Below are 15,781 nucleotides of genomic sequence, written 5' to 3'. Positions count from 1 at the left end.
TTCACCTTAACATAACCATCATCGTATTACCTTGCATGTGATAGAGGCACAATAAATATTTATTGGATGTACAAATAGATGAATGAGAATATAACAGCAGGTGTTTTGACAGTTTTGCAATACTAATGAAGCCATTTTGCTAATTTTGGACTTCATTTATTCAGCAGATTTTATTGGGCACCTGCTATGTATCTAGCTCTATGCTATGGGCTTTGAGAGGTGAGTGAGTAACCATCAGTAAGTTTACGCTAGAGATGGAAGAATCAAATTTGCACAGGTATAACCATAAAAGGCATAAATAAAGTGTGATGGCAACTCTCAAAAAAAAAAAAAAAAAGATGCTTAGTGAGCAATTGTGTTCTCCATTTCTTCCTCAGGGTACCTCTTTATTTTTCAAAATAGGGCTCCTGATGTATAGCTGGGCAGTTGTGGCTGAACAGATAGGCAAAGCACAACTGACAATCCTTCTCTCATAGAATGCATCATAAAGATTCTCCTTTGATTTGGGCTGCAGCTGCTCTTTGCCGCTCAGTCTCATTTGGCCCAATGCCTTTGCTCAAAAGAGTCGCCCTGTTTCTGTTTGTGGCACAGCAGACCAGTCCGTTGGCTGCTGTTGGTTCTCAGCAGTCAGCAGTTTTGCCATGTGCTTTGGACGGTGTAACTCAGTGGTCCTTTGAAGAGTCGCTCCTGCTCCCTCTCCTTGTGGTCGCCCCAGAGATGCTTGAGTATTCCACTGCCATCCACTCCCCACACCCATCCCACCTAAAGGAGTTGCGTCAATGCTAGCAGGCTGGCTTCTTTCCAGTGTTGTGTGTTTGGTGACCCTCCCTGGAAACATACCGTGTAGAAGTATTCCGAACTCACATTTCCTCAGGCAACTTAAAGGAAATCCTGGAGTTGTTCCTAAAAATTTTGCATGATATTTGGAACCAATGCAAGGTGAGGGGGGGGTCTTTACTCTGTGAGTCCTTTTATTTAGAATTTTTAAAGAATCGTTATTCCTGCTTCCATTTAACACTGAGTTTCAGTCAATCGGCCCATGGAACACCTCCTTTCTTTCTGACACTGAGCAGGATTTAATCCTCATTCACTTCTCAGTATGGTGACGAGTATGGTACCAGCCAAGTGCTTGAGGCAGCCCCCAAAAGCTGACCCCAATCACACATCTAGGCTTATATTCTTGCTTATTTTCTTTGTATCACTTCATTGATTCACTAACTCACCAGACATTTATTGAGCACCTGCTGTAAGTGCTGTCAAATTTGGGGTCTCAGGACCATTTCACATTCATAAACATTATTGAAGGCCCCCAGAGCTTTCATTTCTGTGGATTATTTCTATTAATATTTACCATATCAGAAATGAAAACTGAGATGTTTTAAAAGTATTTCTTAGTTCACTTGAAAATAACACTAAACCAATTACATATTAACAGCTGGATTATCATATCTCCTTCTGAGTGAATCTGTTTTGGTATGTTGCTTTGGATGAAGTATAGGGGAAAAATCTGGTCCCCTACAGATTGTAGGAATCTTTTGACTATGACTTCAGATAAGTGTGGATTTTTTTTAATATGACACCAAAACTCAACAAGTGTGGCTTCTTATAAGTTAGTTGACATGTGGAATCTGAAACCGTCTATCTTGCACTATGTAACTTCTAGTAACTTCAGGTCTTGTTCATTTGAAAAATATTGGCTCCCTGAGTTATGCAGAGCTTCAAATGTTGATACATTTCATTATACAATATCATAAAATTATGATTAATATCATCTCTGATCTCATCAGAAAAATCTTTAAATATTAGGGAACTGTCAAGTTTATGGTGGCAGATACAACTTTTCCAGAATTCTGATGTTGCTCGAATGTTTGAAGTATATTATTGGCAACAAATACTGTCAATTGCATTCTTTGAGTGTCTCTCATTGTTCATTTTTGAGAAAATATCTACCAGATACCTGTCAACTGTTCTTTGAAGTAAAAATGATATTCCAGGACAAAAGTGGCTAGTTCAGCCTAGAACTCAATCACACAAGTGCTTTTCCTCCAGGCAACCACTGTGCTCTGGTATGTAGTACAAGTACTTTATGTGTCCTTCCCGTTTCATCCACACCAGATGTAAAACGATGTATACTCAAGGGTCCAGAGTCAATAAAATGGGTTATTTTTTACTACCTCATTAAGGGCATCCCTAAATCAGTGTGGCTTTCAAAAATACAGGTGCGTGGTCACGAAGAATACATTGAGCTCTAGAAGAGTTTGGTGCCACAGCGTTGATTAGTGCAAAGGTAGCCACATTGCACCACCAATACAAATGTCAACACAGTAAAAAAAAAAAAAAGGGGGGGGGTAGTGCAAATAATATTTTAGTATCATTATGAAAATTGGTTGGTTTCATGAACCCCTAAAAGGATCTCAGGGACCCAAAGGGGTCCACAGACTTCACTTTGAGAACCTCTGACCTACTGTCTGCATAGAATTGTACCCCAAACCTCCCAGAACTTTATGACATGGTAACCTGCCTTCAAAGAGTTTATAGTTATGTTGAACTACATGAAATTGTCATTTTTATAGATCAGAATTTTTCTATATTGGCAATTTCATATGGCTCGACCTATAGAATAAAATATACATGTGTTTGTGAGTGTGTGTGTCTATGTAAAGAATCACGTCATATAAATGGTGCAGATCTAAGGGAATGGAAAACAAGTACGCAACCAGCATAAAATGCAGAGAGTTCTAGAGAGTTTCTAAGTTGGAGACATGTGCTTACGAATGACATACCAGTTGAAGAAGCAGAACCCTTTCTAATTAGAGAAACTAGTATAAGCAAAAGTTCAGAAATTGATATAAATGCAAATAAAGGGTATTTGCGATTTACATAAGGCACAGAACCCTGTTTCTAAGGCTTGACAAATCAGGAAGAAATGATATTGGGGAAGGAACGGACAATTTGAAAGACTTCTTTGATTGCCCATCTGGAACGTTAACTTTGATGTAGAAAAAGCCACAGAAGGTCATCTGTTCATTCGCTGAACACACATGTATTAAATGGCCATGCTTTTTGTGTTTCTTTCAAGATTTCTGAAGCACCTAGTGGACTAGAACTCAACAAAATTATCCTGACGGTTGGACAGGTTTGGGCACCGTGTATAGCTCAGCACCAGTGTTTCCACCCCGAGGGGGCAGAGGGGCCCTGGGAAGCTGTCTGCCTCACAGAGCCCACGTCCGCAGGGCACAGAAACTCTAGACCAGGTCTGAGAGGGAGTTGTCATAAGGCTGCAGGGAATACAGCAGGCAAAGTCTCCCTTTGAACAGAAACAAAGCAACTTTTTTAGGGGAACTGCATCTCCACAGCCTCCCTGTTCTATTGCTTAAATTCTTGCCCTCACTTAGAAAGCCTTCATCTTCATTTCCATCAATCTTACTTTATTAAAGATCAAGTTAAAACCCCACATTCATCAAGAAATCTACCCTTATTCATCCCTTTCCACTCTGTTTATTCCCAAATTCAGTGCCTTTTTTTCCAAAATCCCTTGATCAGTTTTTAAATGTTCCTTCAACGCTATTTATATACTTGTAATTATTCTGAGCAGTTTTGTGTTTTTGCAACTCAAACTACCCACTTTCAGCTTATTCTTTACCTTCTCGTTTACTTCCAAAATCACTACTAAAGAATGAGCAAATTGTAGCCACTTTACAATCAGTCAATCAAATCTCTCTTAATTCTTTCTGTTCATCTATATCCAGTTATTCAAAGACAGAGCATTAAGTTAAGCGCTGCAGTTATAATTATGAGCAAGGGAGGAATGGTCCCTGTCCTCCTGGAGCATGTGAATAGTGGTAGGAAAGACATACTGTTAAACAGTAAGTGTGATAAGTGCTATAAAAAAGAATATGAAGGTGGGAGGTATAGCTCAGTGGTAGAGTGTGTGCTTGGTATGCGTGAAGTCCTGGGTTCAATTCCCAGTTCCTCCACTGAGGGAAAATAAATAAATAAAATTTGTTTAAAAAAAAAAAAAAGAATAGGATGATCAGAAAATCTTTCCTGGGCAAAGAGACTTTCAAATTGAGTTCCACAGCATAAGTAATTAGACAAGAAGATGTGAGCAGTGTAAAAGAAATTGTTCCAAGTGCATTTGAGGAACTGAAGATGTTCCTTGTGACTAGAGGTAGGGTTTGAAGAGGGAAGTGGTGAGAGAAAGGGTCACTAGGAGGCCGAGGCCCAGTCTGAAATGTCTCATAAGCTTTCTTAAAGAACTTGAATGTTCTCCTAACAGTAATTAGAAGCCATGATACTTTTGGAAGGTGAGAATGGCATTAGTGTTTGCAATGTTTATAACTAGCTGTTTTTAATTATTGGAAAAGTAGCACATGTCACAGCATAAAAGAGCTCCCCAAAGACAATCATTGTTAACATTTCTTCTGCAGTTTTTCAGAGAATTTCTACCTATGTATATACACACATATGTATATCTATCCTTTTCTACACGAATAAGAGCACACTGTACAAACTATTCTACATCTTACTTTTTCTTCTTGAAAATATAACATGGAGATTTATCCATATGACCTCCTTAAGATCCACCTTGTTCTTTTTCACAACAGTCTAATATTCCACCATGTGGGTTTCCATAAATTATTTAACCAAAATTCAATTGATGAATATTTATATTATCTTCCATTTTACTTATTGTAAAAATTGGTACAATAAGTACCCTTGTTTATTTATCTAATTTACATACCCATTGATAGTATATGATAGGGCTTATTTTTCCCACATGCTCAAACTTTAAAATTTTTCTTAATCTTACAGGTATAAAATGATACCAGATTTTTATTTGCATTCCCTTTACAATGAGTAAGATTAACATCTTTTCAGATTCTTAAATCCCATTTATTATTATGCAAAAATGACTGTTTATGTCCTTTGCTCATATTTCTTTTACATATTGATTTATGAGGTTTTTACTGATGAGCAACATCAACTCTTTGCTATATATATTGCAAATATTTTTCCAAGTTTATGATTTATCTTTAATTTTATTTGAGTATATTTTCCTGAGGAGATTTTTTTAAATTATGTAATCATATTTATCAGTTATTTTCTTTATCAGTTTTGATAGGATTGTCCTTCTGTAACATGGAGAATGGATTGTGTCAGGGTGAGATAAAACCAGTTGGGAGACTGGTAGAATAATTCCACAGAGAAATGATGGTGGCCTGACTTAGGCCAGTGGCAATGGGAAGAGAGGGAAATAAACAAGTTTGTTAAGTAGGAGGTAAAAGTACCTGAACTTGGAGATTGGTTGGACATGGAAGCGGGACTAGAGACGTTTCCAGGATGATACACAGGTTCTGGCTTGGGCAACTGAGTAGGTGCTTCACTGAGATGAGTAACACCTGGAAAAGAATATATTTGGGTTCAGGGAGAGCGTAGATTCCTAATTCAGTTTGGGGCATCCTGTGTCTGAGAGGCCTATGGAATGTCTGAGGGTAGATGGATACTCAGTAGGTAGAAGGATATAATATGGGTCTGGAGCTCAGGAAGGGGCTAGATTTGAGTCATCAGCATGTAAATGCTCGCTGAAGCCATGGGAATGGATGAGGCTGCCCAATATGCAGTGGGAAAGACGACGCAATGCTGAGGTATACACCACATACTGAAGACTAAACAGTAGGAGGAATACCGGGGGAGGGTGATGTCTTCGAAGTGAAGCAACAAGAGAATATATTTTAGAGATTAGTCAAATGTTGGCAGATGTGAGCCTATGTACAAACTACTAACTGGAGCCCACCAGGATAAAAGTGCACTCGAATTATTAAGCAAAGGCAGCTATAGACAGCTACAGAGCAAAACAAAATTACAGAAAAGCAATATTAAGTGTTAATATGGGCAGTAGATGTGGATAATCTATAAGAAAATGCCTTTTTAAAGTAATCTCTTTGAACTATTTACTTTTATTTCTATCTGCTCTGTTTCAGCTGTGTACAACTTTGTTTTAAGGGTGGCCATTCTTTTTTTGTCCTCGCTTTCCTCTCCCATCAGTCTATGAACGTGAATTTGTATGGCTGGTTTCCCCAGTTCAGCTGGATGATTCCACTCTTTTCCACAGATAAATACTTACGTGAAACATCTCAGATAAGAATTTTATTTCGTACTACTTAAGGATTGCAGCGGAATTCCTATGTACCCAGTCAGTAACATGATGGAAATGTTACGTGTTACTTTAAAACTAAATTGTGCTATTGTCAGACTTTCTACTTAGTATTATTTTAAGATGAAATAGGAAAAATGGATCATAATTAAAACAAAACTGTAACATTTTACTTAACTTGAAAATGGGAGCTTGGATTTTTAGTGTTTTGATTTTATACTAAAAATACCTACTGAATTCTTCCCGTTGGTTTCCTTTGCAAAACTGCCTACTGAGACTCTCTTTACATAGATGAGTGCCAAATCATACCGACTTAACACCACTGAGTTCTCTTACTCTAACTGAAATCGCATTAAAGGCAGGTATAGTACCAATATGAACTACAAACACATCTTCATTCAAGGAGAGAGGTTGTGGGGAGCAGCAAAGACCAAATTAACTGTCTTGCTTGTTTTATACTGTATTTCTGTAAATAAGAAATGTACTGATGTTGAATGTACCCTGACTTCAGAAATGTATAATTTGAAATCAGAGACCTTCAGAACGATTTTGGAAAGACTTTTAAACCTGGACAACTCCCTGCTGTTATAAAGACTGACTGTGCTTCTGAAGTGTAACAAGGAGATCTGATATAAGACTGTTCTCACTAGAACCTGTTTTATATAAGAACATACTTAAAAAGCTAATTTCTTTTCTCCTTTTTGCACTGCAATCCACAAAGTGTGACTAATAATAGATTTAAATTTGCTAAGTGCATTCACTCCTTTGTGCCATCATAAAGAGAATCTATTACTGTAAAATTGAGGCTTAGTTCCAAATTGCGCCATTATGAAGTTTTCTTCCAGCAATGTTTTGTCTCTAATACACTTCCCTCATTGTAATTCTATTGCAAACCTGATGTCTAGCATCAAGTCTCACAATAATTATTTTAAATTGCTACTAGGAACAGTAGTCCTGGTGGGATATATTACTACCATTCTAACAAGATGAATTTCAATGCACTTGTAACCATATTATAGTATATTATGAAAGAAAGAAAATCTTTGAGCTTTATGTCTGCGGACAAGCATGTAATGCACAAAAAAATTTTTTATAAACTTCAAAATACTTTATATTGAACTTTATGAGTCTTGAGAACAAATTAGTATATCTAACTGCATGGCCCATTAACAGCATGCTGAGTGACTTGAAATGAATGAATAATTATAAATATAAAAATAATAGTCATGCTACTACTTAGAATAATTAAGCATAGTAATATATTTATATGATAGATTTAAAAGATAATATAAATTAGATTACCATAGAAGAAAGGCACCAGGAAACTATTAAAAATGAAGCTGACACAAAACTTTATTCTTAACCTTTCCCAAGATTTAGGAGTCATTGAAATAAATGAACTACCCCCAAAAAATGTGTTTAAAAATAGTTTATTGTATGACAGAAACTTAAAAAAAGTCATACATTCATTGGTCTAAAACAATAAGTTACTAGTTTGCTAGTACACCCTACGTGGGAATACTGCTAAAGATCACCATGGATAGCGCTGGAAAGCATTGCAGTCACCCTGAAACTTGGGTGGTTGGTTAACAGCAGTGTTAGAAAATACACTGTGTGTTTCCTGTGTGCTGTTACATTCTTACTGGGGCATTCTAAAATTCACTCTACTAATAAGCCTAGAGGCTTACAAATAATTAATTGAGAAGATGAGCACTTCAGAGTCCTAAAAGTATGAATCTTGAATTTGGAGCATAACAAAATAATTGTGAAGATACAGTACAGCCAACCTTCTGTTATGGATAAAATGATTATAAAATGATGGTCTGAGATCAAAAGCTAGTTCTATCTTAATAATTTAAATAAGTTGGCATATAAAACTAAAAAGAAAAATTCCAAATATCAATTCTGTATCTGCAGGAATTCTTTTTTAAAAATGTTCACATATACCTGAAATGAAAATCACTTAACTACATAAGGAAAGTTAAAAGTTACTCCCTAGGGTCGACCAAATAAGAAAAGTAAATCTGCTTACTTTACAGAAAAAGGGGCAGTTGAATTTACATTAATAATTCAGCATTTCACTTTAAATAATAATGGAATCAACACACTATGTTACACACCAGCCAGCAGGGCGCTACCAACCGAGTGGGGAAAGATTGCACCAAAATGGCCACATGGCCTTCTATTTACAGTGAAGTCGCCCAGTGTTAGGCAGAAACAACCATTCACTCTGTAGCACTTCCAGTGTAAAGACAAATCTAGGAGTGAATCAGTATGTCTGGGCGTTACCTTTTAGAAGCCTAAGAAAGGTATCTTCTCACTATTAGGTTGCCTCTCAAATTTTTGACATTGTTTTGTCAAAGTAATCAAGATTAGTTGCAGTCACTTTTCAGTGATCTAAACCTGAAATCACTAACTGTTGCTTGGGAACCTGGTATTGGTCAATAGATGTATCATTATCCTTGCATTTACTCCTATATTTATATTTAGTCCTTCATATAGAAGCTTACATTACTTATAATATACTATGATGTTACTGGGCCTCATACCCAAGGTGAAAATGTCCACTGTTAACAGTGTTTTTGGTCATAGATCTGTTCTCCAAGTGGTCAAGTATAACTGCATCGTTTTATTGTCAGTTGCCTGCATGGAGCTAAGTGTAAGATTTCATCCACACTTTCAGGTTGGGGGAAAAAAGTTCAAGTTAACGGACTTGATAGAAACATAAGATGTCCTGGCTCTCAATTTTTTTAATAAAAAAAAAACATAAACCTTTTACAATTTTCCACCAATACTTTCCCCTTCCTCTTTTGAATTAGAAGTTTTTTTTTTTGTGACATCCTAATAGAACCAGTTGTCCAGAGGAACATTTTAAATTAATGGTTCCCCAAGTGCATGACTGAAAAAATGTGCTTACCCTGTGCTTATCAATGCCCTTGGAAATCAGTACGGATTTTTAAAGGGTGATAAAGCTGTTATTTTTAATACCATGCTCATGTTCCCATTCTACATTTCTCAACAATAGGATTTTGAATTAACTCCTCAAATGCTGTGTTGCATACTCACCAACAATTCATTTTATGATTGGAAATTAATCTCCCAGCCTCTAGGTGAAATTGACTTCAGGGAGTTATATATTATGTTGACGATCTTCAGAGGAAGGGAAGCACATACCAAGTAGCCAAAATCCAAAAATCTTAGAGGACTAAGAATATCACATCCTTCCAGAATTTTTGAACTTGCATGATCGTGAGTCTCCTGGATCGCTTGTTACACTACAGATTTGCAGGGCCCTTCCCAAGGAATCTTGTTCACATAAAACTTGAGATAGGGGCTAAGAATCTCAAATCAACTGTTTGTCTTTGAGGCCATTGTAAAATAATAATAATAATAATAATAATAATAATAATAATAATAATAATAATAATAATAATAATAATAATAATAATAATAATAATACAACATCTCAAATGTTTGGGGCAAGATTAACTTGCTTTTGAGAACTCAGTGAGTCAGTGACATAAATCTAAACAGAACTCAGTTCTCTCATCTCATCCCCTGTGTCTGTTTGTGTATGTGATGAGGGTATTTTGGTTCAAAATAGGTTTCCTTTTTAAAAGACAGGTTAGCTAAGCATAGCATGCATCTGAAGTGATGTGTTTGATTGACAATGAATAAAAATAGTTATTGTACATTGCCTAAAAGCACATAGTGAGATCATAAACCTGGAAAGGACTCCAAGATTTCTAGTCTAACACACTACTTCCTAGGAAGAACTATACTGAATGTCTCTTAGAGAGATTTATTTATATCTCAATATTTCAAGGAAAGGTGTTTCTTTAACTGCCAGTTAATCTCTCCCAGTGCTTCGTATAGAAATATTATAATCAGCGTGAATTTTCTTAGTTGCCATGTGTGTCCCTTTCCTTTCTTTTTTCTTGTTAGAAACAAACTATAGCATTTTAAACTTCTTTGAGTATCTTGCTGATTCATAAAGCAATTACATTGAACGCTATACATGTATACATATAGATATCTTTAACTGTTACAGAGATGAATATTATTTCCTTAGAAAGAAACACAAGCTGAAGATGTACAGTAGCGGCTCATACCTTTTTTTGAAACAAGAACTCCTTTGAAAACTCTGCCTAGAAACATGCAACATATGCATATTCCCCCCAAATTTACATATACTTTCAAGAGGTTCATGGACCCTGGAAGCCTCCTAGGTTAATAAACACTAATGTGGTAGGAAGAAACCATCCCTGAAATAGTAGTGCTTACTACATTTTCTCATACGTTAAAGAAGGCAAATTATCATCAAAGCTCATGTAGTATAAAGCTCTAATTCATTAATATTATTTTAAAACTCAGAAGATAAAAACTGAACTATATTGACTATGTAATTATACTCTAAATCTGTGTAGCATGAAAGTGAATGCTGTATTTCACCTGAGAATAAGCACTAAATAATTTTAATTTTTTCTAGTCTTTGACAAGTGAGAGCAATGAATTTACATTTTCTAATATTCTTGTGCAGAATATTTGTATATAAGGGGGAAAAGTGATTATCCCTGACCACAGCATTAGTGATAAGACCAGCCCATTGACCTCATAAGGTTGTTCCTAAAGGATTCCAATACCCGGAGACACAACGATAGACATGAACAGGAGGGAGGTGACTGTATTGAAATGAAAACCTTGGATTGGTTCATGTCTGGGGGGTATGCACTTTATACCTTGAGTTTGCTGCCGAGTCTGCCATTTCCTTCTTGGATCACAAAGATCTTCAGATCTCTTTCCAGAACAGCTCCTCACATTACAAAGCAACCCCAATAGCTGATCCTTTACTAAGAGATTCAAATCCAAGTCAGTTACCCAAGGTAGGAGGGAATCTTTACAGGCTGACTTTAGCTCACAAAATTGCCGTATTTCTGAAACTTTCTAGTAAATCGGTTTTAACCAAAGATCACTTCGCTCATGAGAAAGGCGCATGACTTTAAAACACTTTATGGATAATCATTTTATAAAATGGAAAATGTTTACTGTCGTCCACCCCAGCCAACCCCTGCCATCATGTGTTTTTCTCTTCTGTAATACTGAGCAACTCATTTTCTCACAACACCATTTACCAACTGACGGAAATCTGTTGGATTGCACAGTGAAGCCTCCACCTTCCACAGCTGCATCAAGTTGTCTCTTCTCCCTGCTGTTTAAGCATTCTACTCTTGGCAAGAATTTTCCTTAAATGAGTAATCTCTGTAGATCCTTTTCATGCTTGGGATCCAGGATATGTGCTAGGTGTTCTTATAAAGCTTCGGCACATAACACATCAAGCTAGAATTGCTGTAATGATAGATGCTCAGTAGGAAAGATCCAGCCCTGCCCACCATCATAAAGCTTCTTTCCTTCCCTATTTTACCATCCCCATAGGATATGAAGCCTTAAATTCTCCTCCAAACAAATGCTATTGTCATGAATAAATATTTTTAAATACCTACTACCAGTTCGAAGAGATGTAAGACATGGGCTGGTCTCTGTGCTGACTATCTAATTGGGAAGTTAGAGCATGCCAAAAAAAAAAAAAAGTGGTTAATAGCAATATGAGGTAGCATAGACTAAGTGATACATGACACCCTCTAATTTATCTGCTCAACAAATCCAAATTTCCATACATTTATGCTACTTAAAAGGAGATAACGTTGTAATCTTTGCCTCACCACGTCTTTTCACTGTGCTTGTGTCTTCCAGCATAATGAAAAATAACGTGATAGTATACTGACGTATTATTGTGACTTCAGGCTGTTTCCATAGAGGCAGAGCAGTCTCACGGGAGCCATGACGGAATGAGATACAGAAAGACAGGGATTCTAATCTGAGAGATGCCCCTGACATTTTCTGTGGCCTCAGACAAGTGACTCAACTCCTCAGTTTACGCTTTGTCATCTGTAAAGTAAGCTTAGTTAAACTTGCCAACATCATAGAGATGTTATGAAGTCTAGTTAATTAAAGCCCATTACATGTTTTGGAGATCCAGAGTGCTTGCTTTACAGTTACAAACAATACGCAGAAAAAAAAAAAGAGTTTTTATTATTAAGATACTACTTTTTGTACAATCATTGCAAAAGATGATACTGTTGCCCTCTAGAGCCTAGTTACAAGGATGGATTTGCACTGATCCATTCATGCTCTCGCATGTGGTTATTCTGGTGACCGGTGACTTAAGACAGCTGGATAAGATGAGGTATCCATCTGTGACCATCGAACAAAGTAAAACTAACTGGCTACCCTGGAATTGAACCAATGATCTAGGTCTTATTAGTGCTCTCAGCTGATCAGCTGAGCTAATTGAATACCACATTGGTAGAAATATATCAGAACATGGTTTGGTTTCTTTTTCTTCCAAAGCTTTCCCTCAATTTAAATTCAATCGCCATAAAAAAATTGGTATGAGTAATTAGAGACAAAGACAATAAGCCAGACATTATTAGATGCCACTAACATCCAAGGGACTAACTGTTGCTGTCCTGACAGGCCTGGAGTCCTCACAGGCTCTTGACTGCCCTGAGAAAGTGAAGTTTCAGAATGACAAGGCTCATAAACCCAAGGCCCTCCTGATGAGATTAGGAAGGGCTCTTGAGCATCTCTTGCTCACTGAGAGTCTATGGGCAGGAATTAGAAATTGTTCTGGTCTGTGTGTCCTTTGGAGGCTAATAAAGTGACAATGAAGATGCATTGTGCTACGGAAAACAGTCTTAAGTACTAAATAAAAAATGCCTCAACACCGAACTCATAACTTTGCCTCTTGGGATTGATTATATCTTTCAGCTGGGAACATGGAGCAAGTTTAATGAGGAACTGATATTAAGTGGGACTGTTTCTGTAATCCTTGGTTCTTTGAACTTTCAGGCAAGGTTAATGTACATGCTATTTCATGGAATAAAACAAAAATATATGATGTTGAAATATCCCTTCCTAGAAATACAAGAGTAATAGAATCCTGCAGTGCTAACAGAGTAGCATGTAAATCTTCGGGCGTGTATTTCAGATTTCAAGTGGAATGAATGGCCTATTTGTCCCCAACTAGGTAAACTTGAATTCTGCAAAGCTAAAATACTGGAAATTAGCTCCATGATGTATTAACTCAGGTAATAATGTTCCGGACGTAAAAGAAAAAAGGATGGAAATTAAACATCTAGTTATGAATCCTGCGTCTGCACAATGTGCTATATGCACTGCATGTGTTAGAATTTCTTCTCAGTTCTTTTTTTAATCTTTTATTCATAGCATTGCAGGTGATGAAAAATTTATGCCTTGAGTCTGGCATTGAAATTAAATGCAAAATGAAAACAGAAGCAGTTTATACTGACAGCTTAAATATCTTTATCTAGCATACGGTTGCACTATAAAAATCACTGGGTGACTTTTTAAATCTCCCACATGTAAAAAACCAAGAGTTGTACAATAATGAATAAAGTCATATATCTAATATATCAACAGAAAAGTTGTATTTTATTAGCACTCTTTGTTAATTTCATTTTGCTCTATTTTGCTGTTTTTGTTTAATCAGCACAGACAGATGAACATAAGCCTTTAAAAATACTGTACAACTTTATTGTTGATATTAATTTCTCAGAGTGGCAGGAAACAATTGATTTTTGCAATGTATTTAATGAGTGTGATTTCTCTGGTAGGTTTATGTCTTAAGCTGAATAGAAAGCATTAATCTGCACCTAAGGTAGTTATGCTATGGTAAGGTTAATTATTCAGGTGAATCAATTTGTTCATCACCATATTACTATGACTGATGCTTTTGGAAGAATGGCGGTAATTACAATAATATCCACAGTTACTAGATATGTGAGTTTTCAAATGCATTTCCATCCTTAGAATAGTTGCAGGTAATTCTGTACATATTATTTGATTAGTCACAACTCTCTTCACAAAATAAGGTTCCCTATAAATGGTTCCTATTTTCTGGGGATGTTGAGTCTTTTGTCCTAGGTATATCTGTATATACTATGCTGCATTAAAATGTTCTCTGTGGCTTTTGTTGATGAAATTAGGTTGAATCTCAGATAGTTAGCTCATAATTTGAATTAATTGAAGAAAATAAATGCCTCTTAACCTTGTGAATAATGCACAGAGGTTTAAAATACATTCAGTCTAGATACATTTTATATATTTTATATATATATTTGAGAGTTTAAAAAATAAGTTTAGAGTTACTTAGCATTTAAATAAGTAAAGCATGAAATTTAAAACTGTCTGCAGTTACATCAAGCACCAATACTAAACAACCACTTAGATTTCCATATTTAGAAGACTTCAGCACAGAGCCTAAAATATTTTACACTCAGCCTCTGATATGTAGCTCTTTCCTGAATGTTTTATGTAAACACACTGTGTATAATTACGCAGATAATTTTATACAGTATTAGTTGTGCTAGGAGTGCAGTGAAAGTTCTTTAATTCAATAATTCATTTACATTTTAATAATTTTAATAGCATAAGATTACCAGATCAACTTGAAATATCTCTGACCATATTATGTTGTGTGAAGAGTTCAGATAGTTATAACATCTTACATTATGCACAATATATTTATCACATTTTGTTATTGACAACCAAAAAGAATCTTAAATAACCCATATTGGAAAATTTAGAAACCATTTTTAATGCATTTTTTAATCCAACATTAAATATACTTAAAGAATGGTACCCCAAAGCCTTGACAGATAAGCTATCAGATTTTAAAGTATATTAGTATCTGTTTTAAGCATGTGCATGTTTGAGCCGGCCTGCATCTTTGAAATGCAGCTGATGAGATATATTACTTTTTTTTTGCAGGTGACCTGTATAAAAAAATGCATTTAATTTATTCCTTTGTAATGTAGGAAGACTAATTCTAGGTGTTTATTATGGGAAGTGAGTGAGTGTACTTTTACATGTAAAGATGGCATCTGAAGCCATTCTCCAAATCAGCAAACTTCAGGTTCACATTTCTTTCATCATGTACAGATTTAATATCATCAGGAATAAATCTAAATTGTTTGCTTCTTTCCTCCTAATTCTTGAAGCAATGTAAAAGCCTGGAGAGGTTTGAAGTGACAGGATTACAAGCAGTCTTTTGCATACATGGCCTTTAGGGATAAGCGGCTACCTTGCATCTAATAAACAAGAAAGTGAATTCGTTGAATAATGAATTAAGTGGCATAAGTTGTGATAACAAGGAGCAAATGTAACTTCAGACGAATGGTATTTGCTTTGTGTGAGGTTATCTGAGAGGGCTGATGTTCCGCCAAGGGAGACTGAAAAAGGCTCATTATATTAAGATGTTCTTTTACAGAACACAGTCTAAAATGATCTTGCAGATTCCACCCCCCCCCACCTCCCCCGTTTGCTGAACTCCTTTGTGTGCTTCTATCAAATCAACCACCTCCACCAGGGGGATAACTAGGATTCTTTCAGACTGTTGAGTGTTGTTTAAAATGAAAATTCCTAGTGAGTTTTAGATGGGTCACCCAACAATTAAATAGAGATGTCTAATTGGTTCGTCCATATTAGGGTCAGTAGCTGGTTACAGAATAAAAGGTTGTGGTGCCCCATTGCATAGTTCTGAAC

General features: G+C 36.1%; 1 protein-coding gene and 1 non-coding gene across 7 annotated transcripts in view; both read left to right on the top strand.

Annotated features, from left to right (window-relative positions):
* KIAA0825 (KIAA0825 ortholog) overlaps nt 1–15,781 on the top strand; it is a 348,749-nt gene that overhangs the window by 257,364 nt on the left and 75,604 nt on the right. The gene's annotated exons all lie outside the window — the stretch shown is intronic.
* Nucleotides 3,906–3,977, top strand: TRNAT-GGU (transfer RNA threonine (anticodon GGU)). The gene has a single exon. It is a non-coding gene; the product is annotated as a tRNA-Thr (tRNA).

Source organism: Camelus bactrianus, chromosome 3 (assembly GCF_048773025.1).
Source record: "Camelus bactrianus isolate YW-2024 breed Bactrian camel chromosome 3, ASM4877302v1, whole genome shotgun sequence".
Taxonomy (NCBI): domain Eukaryota; kingdom Metazoa; phylum Chordata; class Mammalia; order Artiodactyla; family Camelidae; genus Camelus; species Camelus bactrianus.
This window is presented reverse-complemented; position numbering and strand designations above follow the sequence as displayed.